The 17,566-nt window shown below is 32.3% G+C and overlaps 2 non-coding genes across 2 annotated transcripts; both read right to left on the bottom strand.

Annotated features, from left to right (window-relative positions):
• Window positions 1–14,097: 14,097 nt before the first annotated feature.
• On the bottom strand, window positions 14,098–14,169 carry Trnah-gug. Its single transcript has one exon. It is a non-coding gene; the product is annotated as a tRNA-His (tRNA).
• Window positions 14,170–15,215: 1,046 nt separating this feature from the next.
• On the bottom strand, window positions 15,216–15,334 carry LOC123716726. Its single transcript, XR_006754606.1, has one exon. It is a non-coding gene; the product is annotated as a 5S ribosomal RNA (ribosomal RNA).
• Window positions 15,335–17,566: the final 2,232 nt, after the last annotated feature.

Below are 17,566 nucleotides of genomic sequence, written 5' to 3'. Positions count from 1 at the left end.
TAATCAGTACAATTTCTTTGCGGTGACGCATATAGCCATGTCATACATTATGATAATTCAAAGGTTAAAACATTGTGACCATAAAATACCTTAACTTTCGCTCATTAGATCTTCGATTTACATATAAAAATAAAATAAAATATAGAATTTATTGGCATTTTGTGTCTGTGACTCCTCTGCATGCGCGATAAAAAAATATACACAATATACACTGTACATTATAATAGAATAGAAATGTACAGACAATTAATTATTCATAATATTCATTAAAAATAATTAATTGCATTATTGTATGAATAATTTTAATGGACAAGTCGCTCGTTTAAAATAACCTTAATATATATAGCTTCTTGTATCTTGTTCTTGACAGTGAAGACATAAATATTTCAGAATAAGGTTCTTCGGGACATTGAAAATGCACCACGATACATTAAAAATGAAAGTTTCCACAAGGATCCTAATGTGCATACAGTCCTAAATACTGCGAAACGGTTTACCTTAGCTCACTTAAACAGGCTACATAGCCATGAGAATGCTGAGAATGAATGAATGAAATGAATGAAAGAATGTGAATCCAACTTCATGACATGACAGGAATAAGACGCCTAAAGAGAACTGAACCTGTGTCTGTGAAGTTAGCAGAGCACAAAAAAATTAGAGTTCTGGCAGCAAACTCAATAGTTCTAGAGTTCCTGATAGTTTTTAGAAAGAGTTCTTTAAGTCACATTTAAGTCCAGAAAATATTTTTTTTTAAATCGTGAAATGCTCTGCCAGCTTCCCGGGCACAGCAGAGCATTTCTTATCGATTTCGATAAAAAAGGTCTCATTAAAACAACCAATTTAATTGTATTAGTTCCTAATCATTTACATACAAAAATAAAAAGGTTTAATTATAAAAAAAAATAAAGAAGAGTGAGAGAAAACGAAATAATTAGCATTTTTCAAACTTTTCATTAAATTAAAAAAAAAGCATTTTGTCTAGACATGGGAACTCCGCGGTTTCTATTAAATCCAATAGATTTCTAGGCAAAACATTTAAAGTCTAGGCCAGAACTCTTCGCTTTCTCTCAGCAGAGCATACCTCTATGACGAAAATTGGCAATTTTTTCGATTATTTTAGAAAAATTCATTAAAAAATTAACTTTTGGGTCTAAACATGAAAACTCTGCGGTTTCTATTAGATCTAATAAATTTCTAGGCAAAACAATTAAAGCCTAGGCCAGAACTCTTCGCTTTCTCTCAGCAGAGCATACCTCTATAACGAAAATTGGCAATTTTTTCGATTATTTTAGAAAAATTCATTAAAAATTACCTTTTGGGTCTAAACATGAAAACTCTGCGGTTTCTATTAGATCTAATAAATTTCTAGGCAAAACAATTAAAGCCTAGGGCAGAACTCTTCGCTTTCTCTCAGCAGAGCATACCTCTATGACGAAAATTGGCAATTTTTTCGATTATTTTAGAAAAATTCATTAAAAAATTAACTTTTGGGTCTAAACATGAAAACTCTGCGGTTTCTATTAGATCTAATAAATTTCTAGGCAAAACAATTAAAGCCTAGGCCAGAACTCTTCGCTTTCTCTCAGCAGAGCATACCTCTATGACGAAAATTGGCAATTTTATCACTAATTTTAGAAAAATTAAAAAAAAAATTACTTTTGGGTCTAGACTTGGGAACTCCGCGGTTTCTATTACACCTTTTAGATGTCTAGGCAACACAATTAAAGCCTAAGCCAGAACTCTTCGCTTACTCTCAGCAGAGCATACCTCTATGACGAAAATTGGCAATTTTATCACTAATTTTAGAAAAATTCAAAAAAAATATTAACTTTTGGGTCTAGACTTGGGAACTCCGCGGTTACCAGCAGAGCACAAAAAAATTAGAGTTCTGGCAGCAAACACAATAGTTCTAGAGTTCCTGATAGTTTTTAGAAAGAGTTCTGCACATTTAAGTCCAGAAAATATTTTTTTTAAAATCGTGAAATGCTCTGCCAGCTTCCCGGGCACAGCAGAGTATTTCTTTTCGATTTCGATAAAAAAGGTCTCATTAAAACAACCAATTTAATTGTAATAGTTCCTAATCATTTAAATACAAAAATATAAAAGGTTTGATTATAAAAAAAAATAAAGAAGAGTGAGAGAAAACGAAATAATTAGCATTTTCAAACTTTTCATTAAATTAAAAAAAAGCATGTTGTCTAGACATAGGAACTCCGCGGATTCTATTAAATCCAATAGATTTCTAGGCAACACAATTAAAGCCTAGGCCAGAACTTTTCGCTTTCTCTCAGCAGAGCATACCTCTATGACGAAAATTGGCAATTTTATCACTAATTTTAGAAATTTTTAAAAAAAAATTAACTTTTGTGTCTAGACTTGGGAACTCCGCGGTTTCTATTACACCTTTTAGATGTCTAGGCAACACAATTACAGCCTAAGCCAGAGCTTTCCCATATCTAGACCTAAAAGTTAACTTTTTTAGTTTTTTTTTACAATTAGTGATAAAATTGCCAATTTTCGCCATAGAGGTATGCTCTTCTGAGAGTAAGCGAAGAGTTCTGGCTTAGGCTTTAATTGTGTTGCCTAGACATCTAAAAGGTGTAATAGAAACCGCGGAGTTCCCAAGTCTAGACCCAAAAGTTAATTTTTTTTGAATTTTTCTAAAATTAGTGATCAAATTGCCAATTTTCGTCATAGAGGTATGCTCTGCTGAGAGTAAGCGAAGAGTTCTGGTCTAGACTTTAAATGTTTTGCCTAGAAATCTATTGGATTTAATAGAAGCCGCGGAGTTCCCATGTCTAGACAACATGCTTTTTTTTAATTTAATGAAAAGTTTGAAAAATGCTAATTATTTCGTTTTCTCTCACTCTTCTTTATTTTTTTTTTATAATCAAACCTTTTATATTTTTGAATTTAAATGATTAGGAACTATTACAATTAAATTGGTTGTTTTAATGAGACCTTTTTTTATCGAAATCGAAAAGAAATACTCTGCTGTGCCCGGGAAGCTGGCAGAGCATTTCACGATTTTAAAAAAAATATTTTCTGGACTTAAATGTGCAGAACTCTTTCTAAAAACTATCAGGAACTCTAGAACTATTGTGTTTGCTGCCAGAACTCTAATTTTTTTGTGCTCTGCTGGTAAATGCTCTGCTAACTTCACATACACAGTGAACCTGGTGTAGCGAATATAAGTGCTAGTACGGCATTTCACACGAACATAGTGTAAAAACATTTTAGAGACTTTTTATTAGCTTAGTTTAAGTTATTATAATAATACTTATTAGCCATAATTATTGTATAGGCTAGATTGTAATACATGTAAAGTTCCACTCTTTGTGAACTTTATTGTAGGAAAAATATATATAGCTTCAATATTCATGGCTAAATATAAAAATCTGACAAACAGGAAAAGCCTCGATACATTAGCGTACCAAGCCATCCGTATCGCCCTTCAACTCCCGCATGTAAATGTTATCGCGAAATTATTGTTATAACTCTAAGTGATATCCAAGATTCTCAGTTTCCCAAAATATGATTCAAGAATTTTCCTCTAAAACGTCCACCAAAGTAAGATCCCGGATAAACGACTCCTTAAACTTAACTTGTTTGTAAATTTGAAGTATCGAAAGCTCATTTAACTTTGGTTGGTAATATAAAACAAAAGACGTATTTTCTTATTGCTTTTCATTTAGAAATTGAAGGTAATATGCTGCTAAATGAAAACTGATTGCAGTGAACGAGACGAAGAGAAATCCACGTTGCTTGCTTTGTCAAACTTAATTTCTGGTATTTGTTTGACGTAATAATAAATATAAGATATAGTCTAAGAGTTAAATTTGTATATTTTACCTTTATCACTAATAATTCTTTGAAATTGATTTCTGTAAATTTCAGTGTCGAGTAACAGATTATGATTTTTGTATTTCTGTTTAATTTCCATCTTTTATAAACATTTTTTTATTATTAATATAAAAACTAAGGTGTATCAACTAAAATGATAATTTAACCTCTTTTAAATAATGTTTACTAATTGCTTGTATAAATGTAAGAAAGTAACTGTTGCAGTTACTTTAAAAGTATATAGGATTTTTACAGTTATCTATAAAATACATAAAGTACTAAATAACTTTTAAAAAATCAATGGCGCTACAACCTTTTTAGGTCTGGGCCTCAGATTTCTGTATCTGTTTCATAATCATTTATTAATCGAATAGGCAAGTTGGTGAGCAGCCTTCTGTGCTTGACGCACGTTATCGACTTTTTGGGTCTAAGGCAAGCCGGTTTCCTCACGATGTTGTCCTTCACCGTTCGAGCTAATGTTAAATGCACACGTAGAAAGAAAATACATTGGTGATCAGCTGGGGATCGAACCTACTACCTCAGGGATAAGAGTCGCACGGCGAAGCCACTAGGCTAACACTGCTCTACTAAATTACTTTACTTTACCATGGTTTTAAAGATTTTTGTCTCTTAAACTTTAAAGTAAATTGACAAAATGCAAGTCTGGTGCATAAGAAACAAAAGCTAATGATGATTTATGAGAAAGCCTGGCGCTCTGCCATATTGTTTTCTTATGATGAAGTGCCTGGAAAACGTATTGTTCTTTATAATAATTAAGTGTTCCTAATATTTGAAAAATACTTTAATATCTTTCTAAACAGCTTTTGACAATATTTATTTGATGTTATGTAGCTGGTTTGTCGGTCATGTATTGGAATATTGGCAGATTCTTTGCTTGTTAAATATAAATTAAACTTGAATTTTTTTAAATCAATCTGTAACGGTTAATACTTTATCTAATTAATAATACAAATTATATATGATGAATAATTTAATAGTGATACTCAAAACCCATTCTTCAGTTATATATATTTTATTTACTTTTATTATTTTCAAAAAATAGTTTTTAAGTCTGTGTCGGCTTGGGTATCCGGAAGCTATATCCAGTATGCTCCCTTCCCTCGGTGAAATAATATGCGCTGGTTCGGCTGTCGCGTGTCAGTATAATAAAAAAAGGAATCCAATAATCGATAAGACTAAAACTAGCACTTACCATCAACGGCGGCGTATCTCACTCCAAACACTGGATCCTTCAATGATGAATCATAAAAAGTAAACGGTATGCGGTATATTTTTAGTGCGCACGCGACAGCGGTTAAAATTTAACTCCCTTGCGCCATTACACAGGGACACTACCTACCATCTCCGGTTCGTGTGTCAAAGTCAAATAGACAATTTAACCTTCTTTGATTGACACCGATTTAGCGCGAACAAAGTCAAAAAAACATTGAAGATCATTTTAAGTGACGAAAAACAGATACCAAACACAACTAGAAATACAATCAATCAAAGTTGATATTATTAAATTTACACCCCCAAATATAAAACATCTTCTCGCCCTGAATGAATACAAATGATATGAACATCCGAACCGCAACCGGAAATGACCAAAGATCTGTCAATGTCAAATTTGAATACAGAACGGATGGGAAAAACGAATGTCATCTGTTTTCTGGCGACGCGGATTTGTTTTCATTATGTTGCCGCTTAATTGGTAAACTTTATGACACGAGATCTAGAGAACTTTTACCAATAATTTAATAAAACTTGAACTTTTTAACTTTTAATTTATTTGTATGAGTGAATATTAAACAGTTCGTTATGTTTTTGGGTCATTGCGCCATTGAAGCAAATTTGTCTAATATAGAATTTATTTTATACGGTACAAACACCACAAAACAAACGTAAATAAAAAAACGCATACTTAATTTTTATTTATTGCGGTAATAAAACAATATTATAATGGCTTATTACGATACTAATCAAAGATCACTTCCACAAAATATGTACAAGAAAAGTTTCCATTATGATTTTACGCTTAAATTTGTATTGTCAATGTCACATTAATAAATTTCATAACTTTATACTGTAGGTGCGTGACAACTTTGGCGCCATTCATCTATGTATGTATATGTTTTATAGTTTATCACATCGACAATTTATGATAAAAACCTCGTTTTTAATTACCCACATAATAATGTGACAGACTTTCTATATAAGCATTTTTTCAAAGCAAAAATCGCATTCAATGTATATAGTGTAAAAATCAAGACTGAAGAAAATATGATATTATGTTGACAATCGCAGCAACTAGAAATTTATATTGTATATCTCTTATCGCACATCTCAATAATTCAATGTTTAAGCACATCCATTATTTAAGACTTCACGGTAGATTTACGGTTTCCCTTTACACACGCGTCGGGTTCGAGGATTTGTCACTTTTTATGAATTATCTGTATAAAATATTAAGTAGGTAGTAATAGTAAGTAGTTTATCAGAAACATAATTAATTTGAATCAAGTTGAATTATTGTGTTTTATTAGATCAATGAAAACGTGGCAAATTTTAATAAATTTTTGATAGGGTTTTAATTATGATATTATAATGTTTTACCTTTATAATGTTAGCCAATTTAGTAATTTTCATAATAAGTCTTATATTATGTCGTTTTTATCTTATTAATAAATAAATGTATTGTTATAAAAACTTATAATATGTGCTACAGAATTGTTGTACACAGTAATCTCATCAATATTACGTACTGGCGGACCCGGCAGACGTTGTCCTGTCTTAACTATCAATTTGAAATCAATATTTCGAATTGGCATAATTGAATAAAAATGCTTTGTGATATACAATATTCTTTGTTTGTTTTTCTGGCGCGTATATAAATAGTTTTGTTGGTATTCCGATATCGGATCAGGCATATATCTGGTAATGTGAAAAACATGGATTTTAAGATTAATGCCACAGACAATTAGCGACTATAATTATTTTATCAATATAATAACTCCGATCGAAGCATTTGTTTTAAACGATATTCATTTTTCTTACATCCTCTTTGACGATATTTGCAGCACGCATTCTATCAATGTAATGTCAAACGCCATTAAGTAACATGAAAAATGTTTGAATTGTAAGAGTGCTATGCACTGAAAAAAAAAATTGGTATCGTAACAAAAGTCATGATCATTTAATATCAACCATATTATAAGTATACTTAAAATTTAATTTTTTCTCGCAATCTTTTTCTTTTTTTATAAGAACAACCTCTCCTGACAATAACAAACACAACAAAAAAAGAATTAGCAAAATCGGTCCAGCCGTTCACGCGTGTTGCCGTGACCAAGTAAAATAGGGATTCATTTATATATGTATTTATATATGTGTATAGACTCTTATGCCACGTGCAAAAATTCTAAGTGACATAAGTCGAGTCATGTGAGTGTGCACAGAAACATCACTATTTATATAAAAAATTTACTAGGTTAAGTAGCTTATGATTATTGTCTGATTATACATTTAGATTATGCTGGTTTAAAGCTATCGAAATTAATTAAAATTACAAGTTTAAAAACATTAGTAACATTTAGCACAATAGATTAGGAAATTTACACTATCAGGTTTTCATGACACCCGTGGTTAATTTAGCTTTATCTCATGTCCTATTTCGCGGTATAATTTATCAACTATACATTAAATAAACAGAATAATCCTCATTCAGGCACCGTATCACGCGCGGGCATTAATCATGCGTCGGATTTTATGTAAATTCGGTTAAGTGCTACTGATAAATGGATGGTCAAGCAGCCATGATTGTACCCACTTTATGCGTGAACTTAACACAATAATATATTCTACAAAATCAACAAAACGTTTTAATACATATAGAACTTAGTCGGCGTTTGCCGCTATAATTATGTTTTTCTTAATGAAAAATCGTCATTAAACACTGATAGTTTTAAGTGTACATTATATTCCCTTATTAATAAGCCCACTATTTGGTAAAAATATGTATTTTAAGGTTATTATCTTTTCGAGACTCAAATTGCCGTTTACTATTTAATAATTACAACAACAACATTGTCAACAAAACAAAAATTAGGTAACTAAGACTACATTTCATATTTAATATAATAACTAATTTATTTGACATTAATTATGGGTGCTTTCCTTGCTTTTATACAGAGATTGGATTGTCGTTTAGTATTGTGTAATCCCCAAAGTACTCTAAAGAGACAGCTTGAGGTGTCCCTCTTTCTTATATTCTAATGCGGTTACACAAATTGGACTTCTTCGTAATAGTATATATCTCTCGGCTTAACAAATTTAATATAATCAACAGATTTTTTACTACATATTACTCCCATGTACTCTTTTTTCAGGTTTGTAAGGCTAAACATTCCTAAGGTTTAACATACCTTTAAAACATAACATATAGCGGCAATAATATGGATTCTTGGACGAATTATTTTTATAAAGTATCAAGTTAATTAAGTTTATAACCTCAAGTTCAAAGTTTAACCAGTCAATCACATACGCACTGTCCACTTGATTTCATTTTTCATTCTTTAAGTGTTTTGTTTCGCTGACAGGGGTCCGTGTCCTATTGAAAGTTTGTTTTGTACCCTTTTCAATGCAATGTCCAGTTTGGTACATCATTAACTTGAATTAGATGGGTTAGCATGGTAGAAGAAACAACTTCTGTGGTGTTACTACGATACTCTATAGTAGAGGGTATGTGTTGATTAAAATACACTTTAAACTGAAATACAAGAATAAAACTGGGGAATCATAAAAAGTAGTAAATCTCCTTCTGAACGTAAAATTGAAGTAAGAGTGCTGCCGTTTTAAAAAGGGCCATAAAGACGAAGAATGCACGAATATTTAAGCAGTTAATAATAAGCAGTTTTTATGTTGTCAAGAAAATATTGTGTTGGCGAAAAACATCTTATAAACCTTTGATAAATTAACACGTCCAAAAACATTTTTTTATTTCAATTAAAGCTTGGTAATGAGACGATTGAAGCATTGAATTCATTTAAATAATATAGTTTTAAAGTATACTTCAGATCAACAGAGCTATAACCTTTTTAGGTCTGGGCCTCAGATTTGTGTATCTGTTTCAAGATCATTTGTTAATCGAATAGGCAAGTAGGTGATCAGCCTTCTGTGCCTGACTTACGCCGTCGACTTTTTGGGTTTAAGGCAAGCTGGTTTCCTCACGATATTTTCCTTCATCGTTCGAGCTAATGTTAAATACTTTGAAAGAAAGTCCACACTGCCGGGGATCGAACCTATCAGGGATGACGGTCCCACGCTGAAGCAACTAGGCCAACATTGATGTAAAGTATATTTCAGTGATTTAAATTCTACATTTATATACACAATTCACAATACTGCGTTTCCAACTTACATAATTCCTTTAATGTTTACTACGGCGTAGTAGATTGTAGCACCTACATGCTTTTGTAACACTTCTTAAACAAAAGAAAGCTATTCATAGCAACTTCACTAGAATCAACATTATGCTTAGTACATGTGTAAGATACATAGAATAAATATTATCATAATATCTTTAAAATTATTAGTGGTAACAAATACGCAATCTGGTGAATTAATGAAGGCATAACCATCTTGATAGCAAATGAGCGCCTCTGTTTCACTGACCGAGATAAATGCTGCCCTCGGAAACCTAAATGGACATATTTGTCTCAGAGTAGGGCCTAACTACTCTCATAAACTACATGAAATCGTTTGCTTTAGCTGATACTTCACATGACAAGTAGATCTCATTTGCTTTATTTAAACAACAGTTTAATTCATTGTTTGACGAACTTAACTTACAAATCTAAATGTTGCTCCCATCTATCTTTAAAATGAAATTAGATAAATAATTTTAAATATATAGCCTTAGTTTTTAGAAATTTTAAGTAAACAACCTCGAAACGTACTAGACGTTTTGAGGACTTTCAGCAGTTATGGTCAGGACCCAGTAATAAAAACATACTCTTTTAACCATTGAAACAGTCCAGATATAATTTTACAAAACCAATTTTTCTATTCTATTGTTTTCGGTATTATTCTTTTCTACTATACTATATTCAAAAATATATTTTAGACCCGTTAATATCATCCGACACAGGAATAATAATCAATTTTAGAGTCAGTTTAGCTCAAGTTGTTGATTTCCATCGAACTTGGCGTTAACTTAGATCAAAAAGTCTCTGTACAAATATGAACTTAAAAAGCTGCGTGCTGCGAAATCGCTCACCATTGGAAGGAAGTTGCATGGATCTGGTTAGCGCTGCGGCTTGTTAAGTTCTCATGACATTTTCAACCTTTTATATTACATATTTTAATAAGTTTTTTATTGTCCTTATTTCATCACGTGTGATGTTTGAGAGCATACATAATACAAGAACAGACTCGGTTTTAACGGAAGTTCTTTTAAATATAGAGAGCTATACCTCTGACTACATTACATACGCGTTAGACAACTATCTATACTTGTTGCAGTGGAACATAATAGTTTCGAAACTATTAAGTTTATGCTACAATAAGTATTTCAGATATTGTATTCATCACAGAGACCTCCTAAAAGTTCATTATTATTATTGATGACGGTCATAAACTAGGAAGCCGGTCTTTACATAATTTTCTAGAACACCCCAACCCTCAATATTATGACATATTTTAATTACGAACCGCGTTAGCCATTTTAATTTTAAAACTAATCCGCTTACAACACCGCGAAATAGCGCAGTTGTATTAAATAGTAGTGATGTGCCAAAACTAATATCGATTAGTAGCCAAAGCGCGTAATGTGAATGAATTTACTTTTGTAGACATGTACTATGTAATAATTAACTTTAACTGTTATGTTTATTATTCATTATAGTAAAACACATAATAATAGATGATTAGTCAAAGCACAACCGATCGACTGTCTAACGACACGACAACTCACAACTACTAAATATATTTAGTGTACAATGTAATCACGCATTAGTTGTAGATAGTAATAGTACGTTGATATCGTCTAAATAAATTGTCACAAATATATAGTAACTAAGCAATTCCTTGCTTCCAAGCTGCAATACCTGAAATAATCCATAATTTATTATTCACACGCTCCGCTGGCTCTATGGCCCAAAAAGTGTACTGGCCACCGGAACGAAAAGCTTACCTAAGCCGGCTTAGTGGTCGGCCTAGGTATCGCTCCGATTGACAGGTTGAAGGAGGACCTGCTGTAGCTACAACCCAGAAATTTCAGGGAACGCTGCAAGTCCATAATATATACCTTATTTAATTCAATAAGTATTTACGAATAGAAATAATATTTTTGTTTAGATATTTCTATACTAGTTGTTAATATTTTTCATACGCGGCATAGTATATTTTTGATGTTTCGATTCGATTAATTTGTAATATATTTTTGGGAAATAAATAAATAAAGTTTTTATCTATAATACGCTAAAGCACAACACTAGCAACGCGTTGACAACCACAATTAACGCAATCTAATCTCGCGACAGGTTTCTTATTAACACCATTTGTTACCAGGATTACTAAATTATCAGTACATCTCTATCTTGGGGTGATTTTACAATCTCTGAACTCGCTAATAAGAGGATTAAATTTTGACGGAACGAAAGTGTCTATGTATAGCAAGATCATCCAGCAAACACGTAAACGTGAAATGACAAACAAGAAAAACAAATAATAAAACTTTTCTTCTCCTCCTAACTCTCCGAAGTCCTTCACATTATAGAAGCATCGTGCTTTAAAAATCTAATTACCTTCCCCTTGAAAGTACGGTAGAGTTCTGTAACCTGTGGGAAGATAAAGGTCACATATGTAATAATGTGATACCCATTATACATAATTTAAAATTCTACCAAATGATATGTCATAAGCCACTGTGTGTGGCTGAATATGCGAAGGAAATCAGATTATACTATCTATATATATTATTGTAATACCTTATTATTATTGCACTAGCAGCTCCCGCGAAGTTTGTTTCGCCTTGATATATTTTTTTACTTAGCCTACCTTTTTAGTAGATACATACTAACATAAGGAACATTTTGCTACTGTACCCCATAGAGACACACACATACTTTTGCTTTTCCGGTATAGAAACCTGAGTATTAAACAACAGTATTGTTTTCTTTTTTGTTGAAGGAGTAAATGAAAGGAGTAAGAAAAATACTCAAATTGGTCCAGACGTTTTCGAGTTTCGGGAGTAGAAACATATTTTGAGATTCATTTCAATTTATGTTGATTACTACATACTACAATGTAACCAAATTAAAATTTTTGGAGATTCTTGACAAACCCCCCCCCCCCACACACACGCACCTTAACTTTTTCTGTCTCCAATAGTAAAACATTTCGTGACCGTGAACGTTATGTGGTGTAAAGTACTGGAAAGTCGAAAATAATACTATCAATAACGCGTAATTTAATTCCCGCCTCGCATCGTAACGCAATACTTGAACGCTCCCTTAGCCAAAATTCTGAGATCTTAATCGATGCCAAATTCTATAGTTTATAGGTTGTACTATACATATAATAGTAAGACTAGTCACAAAAGCAAAAGTACGATTTTATACCCGCGTGTAAAAGATATGAAATAGAATTATATTAGTATTTGCCCTAAATTCTTACCCTAGCAAGATAAAAATCTTCACTGACAGTCACTTAAAGATAAAATATGCTACTAATTTATTTTGCTTCAAAGAAACTTGTTATTTTGATTATTAACTTCTGGACAGTATCTTACGAGCATAAATTATATTTTGTACCCTACTGCCAAAGTGATGACATTTACTAACAATGGTTTATAAATTGCGCTCATTAATATCTGTTTCGCGTGGCTTTTGTGCACAAATCCCACGTTAGCATGTTAATAAGGACGCTGATGGTTTGGAGATATGCTATGGTTGAGAGGATGTGATAAAGATAACAGTCTAATCTAAGTCTAATTTAAGTTTAACATAAATAAGAGCAAATCCGAATAGTTGGAAAGTTGTTTATTTAAAGATTTATTTATAAAGTATGTTTAATTTAATAAATCAGGAAATAGTAATCCTTATTTCAGAACAAGCCGATGATTTTGGTCGAGTCTTGAGAAAAAGATGTGGCTACGCGGCCGAGGCTCATGCCTTCTTAGGCAGCAATGGTCTGTTTATAGTCTACACTTTATGTCAGATCTAATCAAAATTAATGATATTATATTGGTACCCTTATGAATATCAATATTAAAAAAGGGGGAAACATTTATGTAGTTTTACATTAAAAATAATAAATATTCACGAGAAATGCTTCCCAATTCAAAATTTAATCTTAACACATTATAGCCTATAGGCGACAAAACAAGACAGCTTTATTAACTCAATCACACCCGTATCTCCAAGTTGACCCCTGTTAATGCTCCAGATATTAAGATAGAGCTAATCCTAACATAACTTAGGATCAAGGCAGTTATACCGACCACTGACCATTGTCCTGTTTAAATTAAAGGGAGCGTTTTCGGTGAATTGATTAGAGTATCCTGCGTAAATTTCACTGAACGAGACAGCGTAGAACAGCACAGACATTGCTCGGTTAATTTTCAAAGGCGCTTACATATTTGTATTAAAACTGCAATGGATATGCCGCATTTGCAATTATACAATTTTGTCTTTGTGCTTTGTAAGATAATAGAATGCTGTAATGATTTCGCATAATTACGGCAAACGTAACTATATCGTCGGTTTTTGATTTGTGTACTTTATTCGAAAGGCATAAGGTTGAAAACTTCTTATATGATTGGTATGAGCTTAAGTATTTAAATTGTTTAGTGTCGTCGTAAGATTTTATGTACGCTGGTCTTTATTCAAAGCACTCCTTAGGGTGATGTTTTTGGTTTTTGGGTACTATTGAAACTTGGACAGTAATTTCACAATTTGCTTAATAATACAATGAGGATAATACGTTAGGATTTACGTCCAGTTTTATTCTATGGGTTTAACATTAAATGTTATTGTTTTATTCGTATGAGCGTTTAATTAAAAAAAATATTAACCTAAAGTAGAATGAAAGTGAGCTTTATTATTATTAGTAAATATACTTTGTACAGATAGATATTATCATACTGTGTTTAAAAAAAATATCGATAACATTAATATACTTTGAAGTTATAATGTATATAATATATTTTTAAAAAAACCAAAACGATGCCCCGCCGTAACAGTGTTTCAACACTGCCGTGACCAGGATTCGAACCTGGGTTACTACGGCCACAACGTAGGGTCCTAACCACTAGACGATCACGGCTATCGAGGCGATGAACGTGTATCTGAAATACTTATATAGTTACTTCATTCACAATATTTTATAAATATTATAGGGATTACATATTCTTAAATAAAAAAAATCCTTACCTACACAATTAAAAAGCATTAATATTTAATAATTATTTAATTAACTGTCCCCTGTAAGTATTAAACTCAATAATTGTAAAATTAGTATACATAGATGCGTTTATCCTATAAATGAAATACATAATACTTAGCGCTACAACTTTTTAGGTCTGGACTTCAGATTTCGGCGTCTGTTTCATGATCATTTGTTAATCTAATAGGCAAGCAGGAGATCAGCCTGACTCACGCCGTCGACTTTTTGGGTCTAAGGCCTTCCTTCACCGGTCGAGCGAATGTTAAATGCGCACATAGAAATAAAGTCCATTGGTGCACAGCCGGAGATCGAACCTACGACCTCAGGGATGAGAGTCGCACGCTGAAGCGACGATTCCAACACTGCGTTTATACAATTACTTTTACCTTAAAACAACACAAGGAAGATCTTTTTTTCAAATTTGCAATAACAGATAATTTATAAAAATATCTGTAATCTGTATTAATAATAGAACAGTTAGGAATCTATAAAATTGAACTTTAATACGAATATAATACTATTTATCTTATTACCACACTAATACCAGACTAATATTTCTAAAGTAACAATTATTATTTTACCGTTCGCGTGCAGTCTGGATCACTTATTCCCCATCAATTTGTTATAAACCCTATTCATTTAAGTCCCTTGTTATTCGATGTTGTATTTCAGTAATTGACGATTTGATTGCTGGTCAAACATGAAACAATAATATATTTTGGTTGACATCGGTGCTTGTGTCGACAATTACGTAATTTTCTTCATTACTGTGGTCAGGGAAATAATTTAATGAATGTTTTGGACCAATTGTAGTAATAATATTCGATGATTGTAAGCAATAGTAAAGTATAATTTATGGAAATTACAATGTTAAAATGCTTACGCAATTACTAAGAAAAAGCTTGAAAATAAAAATGTTTATAAAAAGCCAACATCACGCGGTGTTCCCAGGCGGTCACCCATCCAAGTACTGACCGCGCCCGACGTTGCTTAACTTCGGTGATCGGACGAGAACCGGTGTATTCATCGTGGTATGGACGTTGGCAAATATGACTGTCAAAAATATATACATAATATAAAATTGAATTTTTATACTTATTTTATTTAAATAATTAAAAGTTTGCTTTCTGCCTATGTGCGCATTTAGCATTCGCTGGAACGTTAAAACGGAAAACATCGTGAGGAAACCGGCTTGCCTTAGACCCAAAAAGTCGACGGCGTGTGTCATACACAGGAGGCTGAATCTATTTGCCAATAGCCAAAGATTGACAAATGATCATAAAACAGAAACATAATCTGAGTGGCGGCGCTAAAACCTTTTAAGGCCACTGATTTAACTTTAATTAATTAAAAAAATTGACGATTTAAAGTATGTTATAGAAAGAAGATATTTTAAACTGAACTCGGACGCTTCATAGGGCACCCTTGTCATGCACTAATAATTAATTACATAAATACATTATAATAGGTGGATAACAAAATCACATATAACATTCTACATATGTTGATTAAAATAACAATGCATTTTTAGCATAACTTTAAATTGATACGTGAACTATAAATATATCGCAGTTTCATATTTTATTGTGACGTATATGATGCCACGAAAAGCTACCGGCATAAATAATAAAGCAAAATTTATCGAAAGCCATTGCTTCTCTTTACCTATCACAGCGGGATGGTTATGGGCCAAAGTTGAGAAGTCGGAACATATAATTTACAAAAATACTTACGCATCGCTTCATAAAACACTGAACTCTATTTCTTATGCCAATGAAGACAAAGTTGTTTGAACCTTGTCTCCGGCAAACGCATAGATATTCTGGTTCTAATATAATGTGAGCCATTTATAACGTATTGTGTTTTGATTGTGCACGTCAGTTCGCAGACTAGTTGTATTCGATGGATGATACTCATACGAGAATAGGAAATGGTTATGTCTTGAGATCCGAGCTAAGTTTGAAATGTCCAAATGGCTGGCTGTTATCGCTCGCTACGTTTGCTGAGTTTATTGTCTTCAAGAATCCTTGAAGCGTAAAATCTACGTCTTATAGGGACACGAAATATTTTTCAATCGGATTTATTTGGTGGTAAATCTACGTTCCGGAAAGAGTTTTGAAAGTGAACATTTAACGAGAAAAATATAGCGTATATACTTATAAACTAAGATAATATATTTAACTAATTAAGTTACTTTATATCTTGTGTTGTACTTTTGCTAATTCCTCATAGGTTTCATTCTTACCAGTAATCTGTGGTTAATATTTTTCTGTATCTGACAATTTCAATTGCAATACTCCTTCAATCATCTCAACCTGTCATAAAAGATTGAACGATAGTCGAGCTTAGAGATCCCCTTAGAATTTTAGAATCATATCAAATATATCACTCTGACGGCCACGGTATTATAAAACCGCGAACAAAGAAGACAAATCAAGCTCGAACCTACCGTTTTTATTTGAGCGATTCTATATCTGATATCGGTTGATTTTTAGCACCATGCTCTATAGAAAATACACCCCTCGAAGTGAGCGAGGCAAGTATCATTTTAGATCAAACACGCGATAACTGCTATAAGAACACCCCTATTATTTGATACAATAAAAGTGAAGTGTCGACATATTCCGCATTCTACTGCGAAATTACTGCAAGAATGATTGACCAAATTGTTGGTGCTGTAATAAACAAATGTCACTCTTAAATAAGTACAGACAGGGTATAAATTTCCATAAACCTAGATGAGAATGATGACATATTTTTGGGTGACAAGCTGGAAGTATGTGGCTATCGAACACTGTGTAAAGGTCGGCAGGCAAGCAGATACGTACTAATGGTGATTGGGAAAAATATTGCTCTCGTACCCGTTCCAATGATTCGTGGTTATGTCTTCATGAATATTGAAGATCTGTCTGCGATATTTTTATTTGATTACACTTTTACCGATCCACAATGCTTTGTGTTAATGGCGGTCGTAAAATTTATAGGTGATATTCTTCTTATTGTTTATAATAAACAGAGATGTCTCATGTGGACATGCGCGAAAACTTATTAAGCTTTTATGTCCTTGGAAATATTTCGAAAGTTATATTATCTTATAGCTTTGTATAGTAGTCTTCGTCGTATTTATTTCTACTGATAAATATCTTTCTCAAAGATAAATATTGCATAACACATTTTGAAGAAATTTCAGATGCAAATTTACAAGCGCAAAACATAATCCTAATGCGAGCCAAAATATTAATTGTCAAAGATTACCCTTGTAGTGAAAATTATTAAT

The sequence above is a fragment of the Pieris brassicae genome, chromosome 1 (genome assembly GCF_905147105.1).
Source record: "Pieris brassicae chromosome 1, ilPieBrab1.1, whole genome shotgun sequence".
NCBI lineage: Eukaryota > Metazoa > Arthropoda > Insecta > Lepidoptera > Pieridae > Pieris > Pieris brassicae.
This window is presented reverse-complemented; position numbering and strand designations above follow the sequence as displayed.